The sequence below is a fragment of the Haliotis asinina genome, chromosome 7 (genome assembly GCF_037392515.1).
Source record: "Haliotis asinina isolate JCU_RB_2024 chromosome 7, JCU_Hal_asi_v2, whole genome shotgun sequence".
NCBI classification, from domain to species: domain Eukaryota; kingdom Metazoa; phylum Mollusca; class Gastropoda; order Lepetellida; family Haliotidae; genus Haliotis; species Haliotis asinina.
In genome coordinates this window covers 2,623,704-2,641,693 of record NC_090286.1, presented here as the reverse complement: position 1 = coordinate 2,641,693, position 17,990 = coordinate 2,623,704, and the positions used below count along the sequence as shown (strand labels likewise).

At 41.8% G+C, this 17,990-nt stretch overlaps 1 protein-coding gene across 2 annotated transcripts in view; it reads left to right on the top strand.

Moving 5' to 3' along the window:
• The window catches only part of LOC137290776 (uncharacterized), an 81,546-nt gene that overhangs the window by 8,746 nt on the left and 54,810 nt on the right, over nt 1-17,990 (top strand). The window contains exon 1 of one of the 2 annotated variants that reach the window (XM_067821893.1): nt 12,323-12,401. The exons of the other annotated variant lie outside the window; for it this stretch is intronic. The gene's annotated coding sequence lies outside the window, so the exon portion shown is untranslated. Of the gene's footprint in view, nt 1-12,322; nt 12,402-17,990 lie in introns of those variants that run through there. 2 annotated transcript variants of the gene reach the window in all.

Sequence of the window (17,990 nt, the reverse complement as noted above, 5' to 3'; positions counted from 1 at the left end):
TCCATACTGTGGAGGATGGTCATGTTTTGTCTTCCACACTGTGGAGGATGGTCTTGTATTGTCTTCCATACTGTGGAGGATGGTCATGTATTGTCTTCCATACTGTGGAGGATGGTCATGTATTGTCTTCCACACTGTGGAGGATGGTGATATATTGTCTTCCATACTGTGGAGGATGGTCATGTATTGTCTTCCATACTGTGGAGGATGGTCATGTATTGTCTTCCATACTGTGGAGGATGGTCTTGTATTGTCTTCCATACTGTGGAGGATGGTGATATATTGTCTTCCATACTGTGGAGGATGGTCATGTATTGTCTTCCATACTGTGGAGGATGGTGATATATTGTGTTCCATACTGTGGAGGATGGTCATGTATTGTCTTCCACACTGTGGAGGATGGTGATATATTGTCTTCCATACTGTGGAGGATGGTCATGTATTGTCTTCCATACTGGAGTGAGTGAGTTTACCTTTACGCCGAACTCAGCAATATTCCAGCTATACGGTGGCGGTCTGTAAATAATCGAGTCTGGACCAGACAATTCAGTAATCAAAAACGTGAGTAGTGATCTGCGCATGTGGGAACCGATGACATGTGTCAATAAGTCAGCGAGTCTGACCAGCCGATGCCGTTAGTCGACTCTCACGACAAGCACAGTCACTTTTTACGGCAAGCATGGGTTGCTGAAGGCCTATTCTACCCCGGGACCTTCACGGGTATCCTGTCTATGGAGAATGGTCATATATTGTCTTCCACACTGTGGAGAATGGTTATATTTTGTCTCCTACATTGTGGAGGATGATGTTATAATGCCTTTCAAAACAGAAAACAAAGAAAGCTAACTTTTGACTGACTGATGTGGACTTCCTTTTATCCTTTCATTGGTTTTCATGTTCGCGAACGGTCGCAGTATCGTGACGTATAGAGCTTGTTATCATATCTTTGTGTAGCGGCAATATCCAGTCTAGTATATTAACACTGCACTACAGGCTAGTGATCATGACTGTTTCAATGAGGCATGAAATGCCGATATATTGATTCTAGATAGATACTAATACCCACACCCCTTCGAATTTGCCATGTTGACTGATGTTGACGGTCCACATGACATGGTTCAGGTTAGTGAGGGAGCTCACAACCAGTCTCCATTCTCCACTTTCTGACTAACGATCACAACATTTGAACTCATTGATACTCCACTCTCTATATAGAGTACAAAAGTAATTATCTGTGACTGTCAATATCTGCTCAATATGCTTGACAATGTTGCCAAAGGGAGTTATTATGGGTTTCACACATTGCAATGGTATGGGGCATCGATCCCGCTTCTTCGACGTGACTAGCGAACGGTTTAAACACTTGGCTACCCCACTGTCCTGGACCTAGATTAGTAGTTCCTGGTTTTTATAAAGGGAACAATACGTTAATACTTGTGACTGGTAGAGGTGTACAGCGATACCCCGTCATTGCAATACACATGCCTATCAACACACTACATAGATATCACATGTTTGCTGTAGGGCTTTAGAAAACTGACAACAGAGCGATTGAGAGATACTGAAACGGATTAGTGCTTGTAAACTGTGCCAGTGTCTCAGCTGATCTGTAATAACAACCACTGTTCTGAAAGGATCGTTTAGCAGTGCCTAATAGTGGATCTGTTTTGCTGATTCGTCGCCTAAATTGGTGAATTTATTTTGACCTCATCATATCACTGAAAAATATTCGCAAAGCGCTGAATATCGTCTGATTTGTCATGCTGGTTGAACTCTCCTGCTGTTCTGTACTGTCCTGTTATTTTACAATTTTGATGAAACAGTATTTTGTCGATTTATATGAGGAACAATGAAATATGCAGTACTGAGTTTCACCCTGTACTAGATCATCAGGTAGGCCATCAGCGCTGTTTGCCTTGTAATCAAAGAACACTGACTTTCTTAAATTCTTCTCATGTTTTATAATTAATTGCGTACACATGGTGCAATGACACACGACCATTAACGTATATTATCTATAGTAGTTCTTGAACTTTGAGGTGACACAGATACTGTATCATCCAAACTGTGTTCCACGGGAGATGTTGCTTGTGTGAGATCAAATAATAGGAGATATCGTTTTGACAGTGGAATTTTTTCAATGCTATGATGTTATGAACTTGATTATATCATAATGCTATGACATCACTGCACTGCATCTCGAATGACACCTCCGTGTTCAGAGACTTTTTCACTGAAAACTAATGAAGAGTGATTTTTTTGTGAGAAGCAGAATCCCCCCCCCCCCCTTTCGAGGATTCTCATATCAATTATATTTGTCAGAAAACTCTCGGGTGAGGTTCTCTATATCTTCATAGTGCACAGACACAACGGTGACCTGTTCCAGTCGGCTACAGTCTGTCATGACAATACCGGGACGGTAGGTTAGCCCAGTGGTTAAACCTTTCACGCCGAAGACCCGGGTTCGATTCCCCATATGGATACAATGTCCGAAGCCCATTTCGGGTGTTCTCAGTCGTGATATTGCTGGAATACTGCTAAAATGTGTGTAAAACAAAAAGCACACATATGACAATGTTGTCACATACGTCCACTTTCTTCTATGTAGTCCTTATTTCTTACCTCAGAATAGCATTCGTTTCATGTTCCGTATCTCCTTATCAAATATAATGTGGCATTTTACATTTTAGCCACGTTTAGTCACTTTTTGTTTCAAATTCGTTGTTCTTGAAACGATAATCTTAAATATAAATAATGCTTCGGAACGAAACGTACAGGGACCGTCCTTCAAGATGAGTGCTAACGCGATCGTAACCCCAATAGTTTAGCATTAGGGACCTGTTATTGATAAGACATTGAATTTTACAGCAAATACCAATAGAACCTGCAGGGAATGTCAACCACAAAGTACTTTTTATGCAAAAAGACGTCTTGTAGTGTCACCAGTTTTACTCTTGTTTTCTTTCACATTGTTTTGTATCCAAAACACCCCGTGTTTCTTGTCATTGTTTGTTTGGATCTCATATATAAAAATTAACTTTAAAAAATCATAAGCATTGTAAGTATAATCTCGGGAGACACTTTAGAAAACCATGTGATCAAAGCCGACGGCAAACTGAAAATCTGACTGTCAAGCCACCTATACTTATTCAGAACATTTTCCACATAATTAATATTAGTGCAAAAGCTTGTTTCAGAACCAATAGAGTGGCAAAAACATTAATTCCTTCCAAAATTACAATTTTAATAAATAACACCTATTGTTGTTCATGTTAAACCCCAACTCAACATATATTGTTATTGCTATGTTTATGTCAAATACACCTTTAAATCCTTTTGTTTATATGTTTCTGGTCTCACATTTACAACAATTTTATATGTTCTCCTATCACAAAATATAATGTAAAACAAATTCCCTATCGGGCAGTAAAGTATTTTTATAGCACTCCATGGGATGTGTACACACTGACAAAAAGTAATCGATATGGATGCTGCAGGAGAGATGGACAATAGGCGAGTTCTTGCAATATCGTTAATCGCATTAACATATTGGTAGTATTGAAATTTTACTACACACCTCACTTATCAATGTATAGTTACTATGAAATCATTGCTGTCGTCAAATGTTTGAGAATATAACATCTAATTTCTTTCCCGTCCGGCCTATATCTGACTGTCAATTACATATAGAATATCACAAATCCCATGATAGAGCTGTGGATGCATGCTATTGTGATGGAGGTGCCTTACTTCCTCCCCATGTCGTCACCCGGATGTAGAAACGGGGAGATAAGGGTTCATTGCTTTCCTTTGTTTTGAACACTTTCTGTCAGTTAGTCGTTTATTTAGCACCGGGCCCTCCGTCTCTTCAAGGGCCTCTTGTGACGGTGAGTACTCCATTGTTAGTTCTTGGTATTTAAAGTAATATTGCTTCTTGGGGAGAAAGTTTATCCACTTCCAGTTGTTCTCGGTGCCCTAGGTTTGGGAATCTGTTGTCTGGCACTGGCAAACTACCTGAGTTTGCTCCGAGGAACACATCCCTTCTGACACTTGCTTATGCATAAGGCGGTAGTGTTGGGAGTCTTCACATTTTCTGGCAGGTTTTTGGAAGGTTCGTCAAGGCAGCACTTCCTGGAATATGTCCCATGCATTGCCTGTCCGGCGTGCGTGTAGAGGGGGTATGGGTAATAAGCGTAACGTGCCTGATTGTGCCAGGATCACCCGAACCTCTTTATTCCATCTATTTATACTAATCAATATTTATAATATTCATGTAAAAATGATAGTAATGATAACAATAATAACAATATTGCCTGTTATCAATACGCAGTACCCCATTCTCCAGGGTACCTACTCACTGCTAAGGAAAATAATTTCAACAAATGGGAAAGTAAATAACTGTATCAATACCTTCATGAGAAACAAATATAAACGTAGTAAATAATTTATGCCTGTGTTATATAATGTTAGGAAATTCTGACGCTGTTATGTAAAATGCATGTAACGTCTTGTATCAATTCTTAGTGTATTGTAATTACTATCTTATTGTATCAGAGACCTGTTACTGAAGTAAATGTATGTCTGCATGTCTCTATGCCTGTATCTCTGCATGTCTGTATGCCTGTATGTCTGTATGCCTGTATGTCGGTATGTCTGTATGCCTGTATCTCTGTATGTCTGTATGTCTGTATCCCTGTATGCCTGTACATCGGTATGTCTGTATGTTTATATGCCGGTGTGTCTATATGTCTGTATGCCTGTATGTCTGTATGCCTGTGTGTCTGTATGTCGGTATGTCTCTATGCCTGTATGTCTTTATGTCAGTATGCCTGTATGTCTGCATGTCTCTATGCCTGTATCTCTGTATGTCTGTGTGCCTGTATGTTTGTATGCCTGTATCTCTGTATGTCTGTGTGCCTGTATGTTTGTATGCCTGTATCTCTGCGTGTCTCTATGCCTGTATATCTGTATGTCTGTTGGCTGTATGCCTGTGTGCCTGTATGTTTGTATGTCTGTATGCCTATATGTCTGTATGCCTGTATGTTTGTATTTCTGTATGTCTGTATGCCTGTATGTCGGTATGTCTCTATGCCTGTATTTCTGTATGTCGGTATGCCTGTATGTCTGCATGTCTCTATGCCTGTATATCTGTATGTCTGTTGGCTGTATGCCTGTATGTTTGTATGTCTGTATGCCTATATGTCTGTACGTCTGTATGTCTGTGCGTCGGTATGTCTGTATGCCTGTATGTTTGTATTTCTGTATGTCGGTATGCCTGTATGTCGGTATGTCTGTATGCCTGTATGTCTGTATGTCTGTATGAAAGTCAATAAAACTTCCACTGAACGTGAATCAGTGAAACATTCAATACAGTTTGCTTCAGCAATGTTGTTTATTTGCCTGAGTCCCGCTCGAATGCCGCGTCATTGTTGTGAAGGTTCAAGCAGTAGCGGATATATTCGTTCGTGGAAGACATAAGTGTTACCAGTCCGGGCTTATATCAACCAGGGGACGGAGTAATCTGTTACCAGCGCTAGAGACTGAGGAAGATACTATACATGTAAAAGCGTTTGCTGACACAAGTGACAAGGAAAGTCGTGTCGGTGCAATTGTCTTGTGGAGCAGTTGGTTAGCCAGTGTTTAGTGACGGGTTCCATTCTCCATAAGGGCACAACTACAGGTTTCACCAAAAGCTATCAATATGTAGGATATGCCTATGTTAGACTGTTCCCTGTAGACTGTAACATGTAGGATATGCCTATGTTAGACTGTTCCCTGTAGACTGTTACATGTAGGATATGCCTATGTTAGACTGTTCCCTGTAGATTGTCACATGTAGGATATGCCTATGTTAGACTATTCCCTGTAGACTGTAACATGTAGGATATGCCTATGTTAGACTGTTCCCTGTAGACTGTAACATGTAGGATATGCCTCAAATTAGACTGTTTTCTGTAGACTGTAACATGTAGGATATACAGTAATCCCAGAAATTATTGAGAAAATCCTTGTTTTTTTTCTAATGATGCTAAGATTGGAAAAAGGGCTTTCACTATGCACTAAGCATACTAAATAAGGGAGACAACTCTTGAAGGCTTAGAAGGCAGCTCATTACGTCAAGAGTTATCTCCCTTGTCTGAGCAGACGGCTTCCTGTGTTGACATGGCAGAATTTACAGCAAGAGAGAAAAGAAAGCTCATTCTAGATGATTTTGAAAGGGGTGAGGCTGATGCTAAAGTGTTAGCTTGTAGACATGGTATTCCTCTGTCTACAGTATACAGAACTTTGAAGAATATTCAAACAGGAACCGGGATAGAGCACAAAGCAGGGGCAGGTCGGCCTAGGAAATTCAGCGTTGTGGATCGCCGAAGACTTGGGCAGATTGTGAGTAGGGGCAAATTGAAAAGTGTTGAGAACATCAGAAATGAAATGATTAGCAGAGGAAGTCCTCAGGTATGCAATGAAACAGTTAGGCAGGAATTACAGAGACTTAATTGGGTGAAAAAACGTGGAATTCCCTCGCCGTTGATGAAAGATGCACAAAAGGAAAAACGTTTAAACTGGTGTCGGGCTCTTGAAAATCAAGACTGGGATAATGTTTTCTTTTCGGATGAAAGTTCTGTTTGGCTTTTCCCAAATTGTGTGAAAATTTGGACCAAAGACACTGTCAAACCTATCTACCAGCGACCAAAACATAGCCCGAAGTTTCACATGTGGGGTGGCATATCGGCTCGCGGAGTGACGCCATTGTGTGTTTTCACGGGAAACTTGACAAAAGAAAGATACGTTGACATTCTAAATGGTCACCTTCTTCCGACAGCACAAACATCGTATGAAGATGATTGGATTTTCCAGCATGATAATGACCCAAAACACACTGCGCGCTACACAAAACAGTGGTTGTCGGGCGAAAATGTTCAAGTTTTAGACTGGCCCAGTTACAGCCCAGACCTAAACCCAATTGAGAATGTGTGGGGAGTCATGAAGGACAGAATAACCAAAAGGGACTGAGAAATATTGAAGATATGAAGGCCGAGGTGGTCCAATATTGGGATACCCTGCCACACGATTACCTACAAACTTTGATGGGTAGTGTGCCTAGGCGTATTCAGGCATGCATTGCTGAGCGAGGAGGTCTTACAAAGTACTAAAACAAGACTGAGACTGTAAAAGGATGATGTTTATGTAAGTAAAACGCCAGAAGTTAATAAACGTAATGAGTTACATGACGCAACATGATTCTCAATAATTTCTGGGAATACTATATCTCACATTAGACTGTTTTCTGTAGACTGTCACATGTAGGATATACCACATATAAGACTGTTCCCACTAGACAGTAACATGTAGGATATGCCTCATATTAGACTGCTCCCTGTAGACTGTAACATGTAGGATATGCCTCATATTAGACCGTTCCCTGTAGACTGACACATGTAGGCTATGCCTCATATTAGATTGCTCCCTGTAGACTGTCACGTGTAGAATATGCTTCATATTAGATTGTTCCCTGTACACTGTAAAATGTAGGATATGCCTCGTGTTAGACTTTCCCTGTAGACTGTCACATGTAGAATATACCTCATATTAGATTGTTCCCGGTACACTGTAAAACCTTACACTAAGGTGCAGGCTGTGCCTCTTGTTAGACTGTTCCCTGTAGACTGTAGCATGTGTGATATGCCTCGTGTTAGACTGATTCTTCTAGACTGTAAAATGTAGGATATGCCTCAAAATAGACTGTTCTCTGTAGACGGTCACATGTAGAATATGCCTCATATTAGATTGTTCCCTGTAGACGGTCACGTGTAGAATATGCTTCATATTAGATTGTTCCCTGTACACTGTAAAATGTAGGATATGCCCCATGTTAGACTTTCCCTGTAGACTGTCACATGTAGAATATACCTCATATTAGATTGTTCCCTGTACACTGTAAAACCTTACACTAACGTGCAGGATGTGCCTCATATTGACTGTTCCCTGTAGGCTGTGGCATGCACTATACGCCTCATGTTAGGGTGTGCCTAAAGAGCTCAGGTGAACTCGATGGTGAAAATTGCTGCATTTTGCAAGAAATTACGTGGTTGTGAAAACAGGTGTGTATGATGTTGCAATGTCATGTTGGAATTATAGCCCTGGACAATGACCGTCCACGGTCTGCACCAGCTCCGGGACAAGGATCTGGTCACGAGATCCTGCCGCACCCATGAATTACGAGCAGACGTTCCCTAACAAAGCTCTTCAAACCACCAAACAGCACTTGGTCTGAGGCCACGCGCGCACTCTTCCGTCCGCAAACGGCCGTGTAAATGTGAGACGTCACTAAACACATCCCACTTCCATTTGTACCCTGCGTAGAAATTCATTACAGTTTACCTGTTTCAGACTTGGTCCAACAGAAAGACGCGCAGTTACGTGACCAGTAAAAAGTGCTCTACTGGCTGACCATGCAGTCGTAAACCGACACAAAAACATCAGCTTCACCTTGTTCTATGCCCTTAAAAAACAGAAAGAACATCATTTCTAATTTACGAAAGAAGGAAATGGGACATGTGTCAGTGTCGACCAATGTTGAAATGATAATAATGAATGTTTTGAGTGACATTAATCGATCTTGAAATATCATTGGTGTATGACTTGAAATTTGCATGTGTACGTTTTTCATTTTCAAAGAACCGCCAAGAAACCAACACTATCAGCTGTGTGAAACTGTGTGCCAGGATGATCGGCAAAATTAATGGTCTGTAGTGATTTATCGACCTTCTTGAAAACCGTCAGCATAAAAGAAAACGGCTTCCCATGCAAGTGTATGGGGTTTCTACGGTGTGCATCCCATGCTTGCGTTGTGTTTAGGGGTGGTCATAAAGAAAAATAGGGGTGCGATCATAAGATATCTATCTTTAAACAGTTTGTTAATTGGTACTAATTCCTATCCAAACTGGAAGTTCAGGTTGCCCTACCTTTTTTCGAAGAGTATAGAATCGAATAGCTAGGGCGTAAGTCCCGATGCTATATCTTTGGATAGTGTACAGTAACACTGGTGTTTGAGGCAAACATTGGATGCAGTAATGGATCGGTGAAGGTCCGTTTGTCACTTAGATGAAACCCGAGAGTGCGGAAATGCTGCAGAATGAAGCTGGTCGTATATCATTTCAATAGAAACAAACAGCTCAGTTTCAGTGGAAAGTGATTCTAACCAATGGAAATTGTGTCTAGCATCACATTAAGGACTGGGAATTGGGAAACGAACGCGTTTCAGTGATAAAGATTAGGATGACAAACCTGAACACAATCAGACGATCACAGGTTTCTGGTACACCCAAGGCAGACAACTCTGTATATTTGTTTGAGTGGCATGTTTAGAAGTTGGAAGACAAATAGAATAAGTGTATATGGATGACAACTTCTGTAGTTATACTAGAACACTACGTAAGTCGATACAGGTTCCCGTTTTCAAGTGTAAATGATACAGGGGAGAGCAGGCTATATATACAACGGAAAACTAATTAACAAGTGATGATAACAAAAATGGGGGTTACAATTTAATGAATACAAGGAGAAACATAGAAGCCAGTGGTACACAGAGCCTAGTATGAATACAAGTTAACAATGTGATGATAACTAAGTAAGCCAGTGAGGTACACAGAGTGGGTTGTTTGTACAGGAGGCTAGAGTGGTCTGGCACTCCAGACGACAGGACTATCGCGGGACTACAAAGAAAGGAAAACGTAATGCATCATTACCCTGTCAATATTAATAACTTGCATTTCAATAAATATAAAATTAGAATTGTGAATCGGGAGTCGAGGATATATTCAGAGTTTTCCGGGCCTTGTTCCTGTTTTCAAACCTTGACGGTGGGAATGTGAAAACGCATGATTGTTAAAGTGGTTGAGCAAGTACAAGCTAAGTTAGTGAGACTCACTCACACACCTACTAAGGTACTCCAGCAGTCAGTATTTCACTCTCAGTTTCCTGATTTGTTTGATTTTTCAAATTATTAGAATTTCAAGTTATTATTTAACCATTGAAAATATAACTTTATATTTAAATGCGTTGAAAGTTTTTTCTCAATTACACACACACACACACACACACACGCACACACACATACATACACATACACATACATGTACATATACACACACATACACACACACATACACACACACACATACACATACACATACACATATATAGTATTCCCAGAAATTATTGAGAATCATGTTGCGTCATGTAACTCATTACGTTTATTAACTTCTGGCATTTTACTTACATAAACATGTTAAAACATCATCCTTTTACAGTCTCAGTCTTGTTTTAGTACTTTGTAAGACCTCCTCGCTCAGCAATGCATGCCTGAATACGCCTAGGCACACTACCCATCAAAGTTTGTAGGTAATCGTGTGACAGGGTATCCCAATATTGGACCACCTCGGCCTTCATATCTTCAATATTTCTCAGTCCCTTTTGGTTTATTCTGTCCTTCATGACTCCCCACACATTCTCAATTGGGTTTTGGTCTGGGCTGTAACTGGGCCAGTCTAAAACTTGAACATTTTCGCCCGACAACCACTGTTTTGTGTAGCGCGCAGTGTGTTTTGGGTCATTATCATGCTGGAAAATCCAATCATCTTCATACAATGTTTGTGCTGTCGGAAGAAGGTAACCATTTAGAATGTCAACGTATCTTTCTTTTGTTAAGTTTCCCATGAAAACACACAATGGTGTCACTCCGCGAGCCGATATGCCACCCCACATGTGAAACTTCGGGCTATGTTTTGGTCGCTGGTAGATAGGTTTGACAGTATCTTTGGTCCAAATTTTCACACAATTTGGGAAAAGCCAAACAGAACTTTCATCCGAAAAGAAAACATTATCCCAATCTTGATTTTCATGACCCCGACACCAGTTTAAACGTTTTTCCTTTTGTGCATCTTTCATCAACGGCGAGGGAATTCCACGTTTTTTCACCCAATTAAGTCTCTGTAATTCCTGCCTAACTGTTTCATTGCATACCTGAGGACTTCCTCTGCTAATTATTTCATTTCTGATGTTCTCAACACTTTTCAATTTGCCCCTACTCACAATCTGCCCAAGTCTTCAGCGATCCACAACACTGAATTTCCTAGGCCGACCTGCCCCTGCTTTGTGCTCTATCCCGGTTCCTGTTTGAATATTCTTCAAAGTTCTGTATACTGTAGACAGAGGAATACCATGTCTACAAGCTAACACTTTAGCATCAGCCTCACCCCTTTCAAAATCATCTAGAATGAGCTTTCTTTTCTCTCTTGCTGTAAATTCTGCCATGTCAACACAGGAAGCCGTCTGCTCAGACAAGGGAGATAACTCTTGACGTAATGAGCTGCCTTCTAAGCCTTCAAGAGTTGTCTCCCTTATTTAGTATGCTTAGTGCATAGTGAAAGCCCTTTTTCCAATCTTAGCATCATTAGAAAAAAACAAAGATTTTCTCAATATTTCTGGGAACACTGTATAAAGGCGATTTGATGTAGTTGAAAAGGTGTATGTACTTGAGAAAATCTTTCGTCACATATAAATGTAAAGTGACAAGTTACACATACTCTCGCACCCACACACTCGCTCTCTCAAATATGACTTATGAGAACATGAGGCCAGTGACCATGTCCGAAGGAAAGGTAGCCCGTCCCAACGTCCGAAACGGGTGAATTTTGTGGAGGATGGGTTAAAAAATCTAGTCCGTCCTCATATCGTGTAAGTCGTAGCAAACCAGTGGCACAACTAGCAAGGATGCAGATTCAAACTATGACTGTTGATGACTTGTCTAACAATTTGACCAACCTGTCCTGTCCGGCTAGATTTTCTACATCTTTCTTATACTGCCATCTATGACGTTTGTTGTTGTTGGCTTTTTACATACTTATCCACTCATATGGGTTGAAATTAATATAATCATATAGTGCAAAATGTTTATATTATTTATAGTCAGTGTACATCGTGCATCCGGTTGATATAATCCTGTGATAACGGAAGCGTGTTACTGCCAGCGTCGCAGGTTAAAACATATGTTTGTCATCCATATAAATACTATATAGACACATATGCACACACCAAGAATACGACAAATAGAGACATTAATGGATGTGAAAGGAGTTACTGGTTTACTTCACGTCGCACATACTTCACTTGAAAAGACTTGAATATTTGAATCGAGGTTGATGTTACTTATGTTTTTGTGCAATTAGATAAATTTTGAAAAAGAAGAATATATATACAAGCTGTCACGAGTCGACAGTATCTTTAACCCACGTTACGTCACAGCCAATCAAATAGCGTGTTTGATTCGCACGCCCCAATTTACGTGGAATCGCAGTTCCTGGAACAACATGAGGGGGGATTTAAATACCCAGATCTCGTCGGTGAGTGAGACGATGATATAATATTTGACTTAACACAACGTTATATCTGGAACAGCGTCTGTAGAAATATAAGTCATATCGGTGTAATATAAATATCTGGTAGATATAACTATGTGATAAACAGCTCTGACCCAGTTCAAGCGGGTTTCACCATTACGCAGGCCTATTGTAGCGAGACTGGAGTTTCGCCAACGTTGGTCTGCTGTTGTGGGTGGTCATCTGCCTCATAAATATCAGGCAGATTTGCATATGTTTTATACTAACAGTTCATTTTTTGGCTAGAGAGCAGTTTACCGGGCGCGCGACCCGGGGACTGCTCAGCGCTTGCTAACGAGCACGCTATAGCGAGAGAGCTACTGATCTGTCTCACTGTACCGCGCCTGCATCCTTAGCCCTTGGGCTTCTAGATCCTTAGGGTTAGGACACCCCCCTTCTAGATCCTTAGGGTTAGGGCACCCCTCCCCCCATGTTTTAATTGTAAGTGTCATTTCTGTCCAAATTACAAGGCGACCAACAAATATTTAAGTTGTAAACGTTATAGAATCTAGTTATCTCCCTTTGTATGACTTGTGATCGTTCAGTATTGAATATTATTTCAACTTTCGTCTAAAATTGCATCAGAGCGTATTAATTCCATGACATGTTGATATCATCAATTGAAACAAGCCTTGTTTCCCGGCTTTATCATTACTTATCACTGAAGGTGACATATGTATTGCACAACTGGCATGAACCAAGGTAGACATTCACATAGTGACAATGATAATGACGTGACGATTGTGCACATCTCATGATCATGACTCATGATCTTAGTCTGTGCCTTATCTGTGAGATTATCAATATGATATATAGAATTATCAACATGATATATAAACTGTATTGTAACAGGGAGAAACAAAAGCTTCTTTCAAGTTTTTTCAAGAAGAGGACTATGATTTATGGATATACAACTTCTTTTATTCAGTGAGTTAGAAGATACTAATGTCGTTGTCAAGCAAATGGTGTGACAATGACATTAGTATCTATGTGGAAACGTCGCACTCACAGAATAAAAGAAGTTGTATATCCATAAATCATAGTCCTCATTCTTCATCTACTCATCTTCTAGAATGCCTATCAAAGATGTCAAGTTTTTTCAAGGATGTCAAAGATGTGTACTTATTGTTTTCATTCTCAAAACAGATGAGGAAAGACAATAAATTGAAAAGATACTGCCAAGTTCTGAATGAGAGAAAAATATCATCTGATTTTCACATTTCAACATTTAAACATGTACTGGCTGACAAACAGTTATTGCCATATTTCTGTGACTTTTATTGCTAGCACTATTTACAAAATTACTCTGCCATTCGTTAGAGGTTATATGCTACCAAAAAATCGAAAATAACTAAGCCACAGTTATCACTTCTTCATGATATATTAAGTGCATTGCTGATTAAGAAAAAGCAAATAAACAATTAGTAGTATAGGGAATGACAGTTCTGGCTCACTTTCAAGAAATGTCTCTACAAAGCCTTATTTACTAAATAAGGCTTTGGTTGGGACCTTAGCTCTTGTTATTATTACCCCTACTACAAACGTGACTTGCTACTATTACCGTGTGTTGGTAGGAGGTAACACTGTGCCGTACGGTACGATCAATAATTCTTCTCTTACAAACCCCCTACCCGGCCCATCCCTCAAGTAGTACAAGTTAGGTTCGTCGGCTTTCATATCCACTTTATCTATGTTGTAAGTTTTGACTGACCATATAGGATCGGTGGCCCGCTTACGGCTATCACCCTCGTGTTCCCCAGGCTGGTATAGATACCTCACTAGGGCCCTATCTGGTATCTGTTTCTCCTTCCCACGCAATGGAGCGGCCGACTCTGCAACTATTGATTTTAGTTTGATAGCGTCTGCCGGTTTCTTACCGGTGAGACGGGTGACTTCATGGTTGATTGCCGACACCACCTTGGGTAACCTCGTGACCCATTCAGTCGATCGTTTTCCAGGGGTGGCCATCTCCCTAGCATACTGATAGCCGAACAAGCGCTCAGCCAAAGTCCTATTAAATCTCTCAACTATGGCTTGGCTGCGATGGGCTCCGGCCGTACCACGCCTGACCTTTGTATCGTGTTTGGCTAGCAGTTGTGACACGGCACCCATAAACTCCCGTCCGGGGTCAACTTCCAGCTCTGTTGGCCACGTCAGAGGGCTGCGTTTGTATATGCGTTCGAATCCTCTGGCTACCTGGGCCGAATCTTTCGTGGTCAAGGGTTCGGCTTCCTTGTAACGACTGGCTACGTCCACTACGGTTAAGGCATACTTGTACCTCTTGTCGTGGGGTAGGAACAGTAGGTCTGCCTGGTGAACGCTATTAGGTATGTTAATAAAGAACCTCCTTCTAGGCACGTAGCGTGGTGCCGGCAAATAGATCTGCCACAGGGCTTGTTTTTCAAGCCACACTTTGGCTTCCTCCGGGGGTACTCGCGCTATTTTAGCTAGCTTATCTACTGCGCTAGCTCCTTTCCAGTACCCACGCGGGCTGTAGTAAATAGCCTCAAATTTTTTCATGTCCATACGCGTATGTGTTTATCCCATCAATAGCTATCCAACGTTTCGTGTCCATAGGTGACAGGGACGTCTTGTTTATAGTCAGTCCGTATATCTTATGTCCATCACTTCTAAGTGTGTTCATTTTATGCCTAAAGGTACGGGTCTTGAACAGGGCTTCCTTGAATCTGGCGTGTTTGATGTGTTGTTTCACCACATACTTCTTAACCCCCTTAGCCTTCCGGATCTCACTATTGTCGGCTTTCAGTATGGAGTACATCTTAGGTCTCAAACCTATGTACTCGGCTATGGGCGTGCCAGCACACTCGTCCTTCATCTTACCTAGGACCTTTTTATTTACCGTACTGTGTATGGCATGGGTCTTAGGGTAGTCGCTGGTGTCGTATAAATCGAGGTGTTTTTTCATGTCCTCGTACACGTCCTCGGTTCGAATCTCCATCAGCAGGGAATCCGTGTCAGTGTACAGCACTTCACACCTGTCGCCGTACTGTTTCTTGAGCTCGTTGTAGTAAAAGTCGTACATCAGGTGTTTGGATAAATCGAGGATGCTCATCCCCACGTAAACAGGCCGGTTGAATTTTATGTGGCTTTTCTTTATGTGTAGGGCAACCAGGTTGTCTGTGAATATCTTACTACGGTTGAATGCCGGACTGGCTATCAATCTCCTGAGCTTGTCTTCCTCACTCGACCGAACCAGCTTCACGGTCACGCGTTTCCTCAGGTTCTCCATAGTCTTACCAAACACCGAGTTGTTCATGAGCTTGTAGAGATTTTTCTCAAAATCACTGGTGGCTTTTTTTCGTAGGTCTGTGTTCATTCTGATGTAGGGCTCCATCCATGGGCTCTGGTCGAACATGAGCACCCTGTGTATTTTGGTCAGCCTCATACCCAACGACAGGTACAGCTGTAGGTTGCGATAGTGAACGATGTACTTGGTCTTATTCATTAAGTTAGGCACGAGTTTTTCAACGTCTGTCACACGACCACCTGACAAGTTATGTTGGTACTCAGACATCCACTATGAGTTAACCCTCATACGTTCGGGGGCCAGGGGGTAGCTGTTGTGCGATGTGTGTAATTCCTTAGTATACTCTAAGTCAACCTCGAGGATATACCCTTTGTTCGAATCTGGTGCAACCCCCATAACATCAACGTGGGGTACCCATTCGAATCCCCCTGTAGGTAGATACTGACTCATGGCCCAGCCGTACAGGTTGTTTGCGTCGAGGTAGAGAATGTGATTGGTTGGTTTGTTAGGATCGTAACCTTTCACGTATTGATTATTTGCTTTCGCGTATCGTTTGGATGCCATGGAAATCCCACCTCGCAAGCCTTTCTCAATGAATAGGTGCATGTCGTAATCTGTGAGCAATTCCAAATTAACTCTGGTCTTTTTAAGCAAGGCGTCCCACGACAGACCTGGGCTGGTGTAATACCATGTGGGGTCGAGTTTATACTGCTTCAAACACGTCCGCCTACACGTTTCAAACACGTCGGCTAACAGCAGTACATCTGTCCTCAAGTACAGGTCGCGATAATCACCCAGGTTCTTACAACCCAGTTTATTCCATACGTTAGTCGCGTGTGAGTAATCATCTCGTGAGACGGATGCCTCATTCAGCTTGCTATAAAAGCAGTCAATAGGGGGTAGTCTGGTCTCGGTGAACTTGGCCCAACTATCCATGTACTCATAGGGGTACACACCCTTCCTCATAAGCAGGGGTCTAATCTCGGCGTCTGTGTATCGATCGGTGATAGGGAAGGTATTGTTGGCCTTGACCAGACTGTCGAGTGATGATAGGAGGAACTGAAACGAGTCAATGAACCTAAGTCCGTTTAAGCTGAAGGAGATGTATCTCTCCATGTTGTTGGGGATGCACGTTATATTACCATCAATTTTCGCGATGGCCTGCATGATCAAGTGTGAGTCGTACCCTCTCAAGTTGTGAAAGACAACGGGGATGTTTATTGTCTTAGGGTTGATTTTAAGCTTGAGGTTGCACGCGCTGTGAGCGGCGCCTCTATACTTACCAGTTATGTGGCAGTGATCTCTCACCGAATCGCCGTTAAGTGGTGAGTCACACACGTGACAGTTAGTGCTACTAGCGTGAGCTAGCCTGTCGACTCGGGTCATACGCATGGGAGCGATTCTATACAATGTATTCCTAATAATTTTTTCTTCCACCTGTAAACACTTTAGAAACCTTTCAGCGGCGTCAGGGCCCCTATACACTACCGGAGCTTTCGTTTCCCCGTCACAACGGACGACAATGTATCCAAACGAACAGGCTTTATGCTCTTGTGTCTTGTGGGTGAAGCTACCACTGGGAGCCTCGCCGGTGGCAGCCACTAAGGCTTCGAAGTCGGTGTATATGATATAAGGCACAGACATTTGGTTCTTGTGGTTACTGAATTTTAGGATATTATCACCTTCCTTAGGCATGTCGACTCGTATGGCCGTCTGCCCCACACCTTGACAATCATCCCGGTGGGATTCTAATAAATCAGCTCGACTGAAACCGTGTAGGCATCGTACACAAAAGTGTTTTTCCCCATCGTGTTTCGACTGGTCGTGCAACAACCGGCTGAGATGTTTTATCCACGTGTAGTGATACTTTTCACCTCGTTGGATCATGAATATATTGATAACTTGGCGATCCTTCACCGGGCTGACCCTGTGTACTATTGTTGTGTTACCTTCGTGCCCAAAGATATTTATAGCCAGATTATTCTGTTTTTCTACTTTAGTGATCTGGGATATGGGGGTGGGTTCATCTATACCATCCCAGTTGAGCCCATCGTCTTGGGGATAGCTAGAAAGCCTATCTGAATTCTTGCCAGCTGGAAATAAGGCTGACCTGATAGCTAACCTCAGGCAATCGTTTCCTCTATTCTTAACGTTTATTATGGCATGTTTGTTCCTATAGTAGGGAGGCAAGGCTAGGTATGACCCGCCTCTGAACGGCACGTAGTTAGCTATGTCTAGATAGACATTATCGATTTTATCTACAGCCCACCCGGACCCCAAGTGTG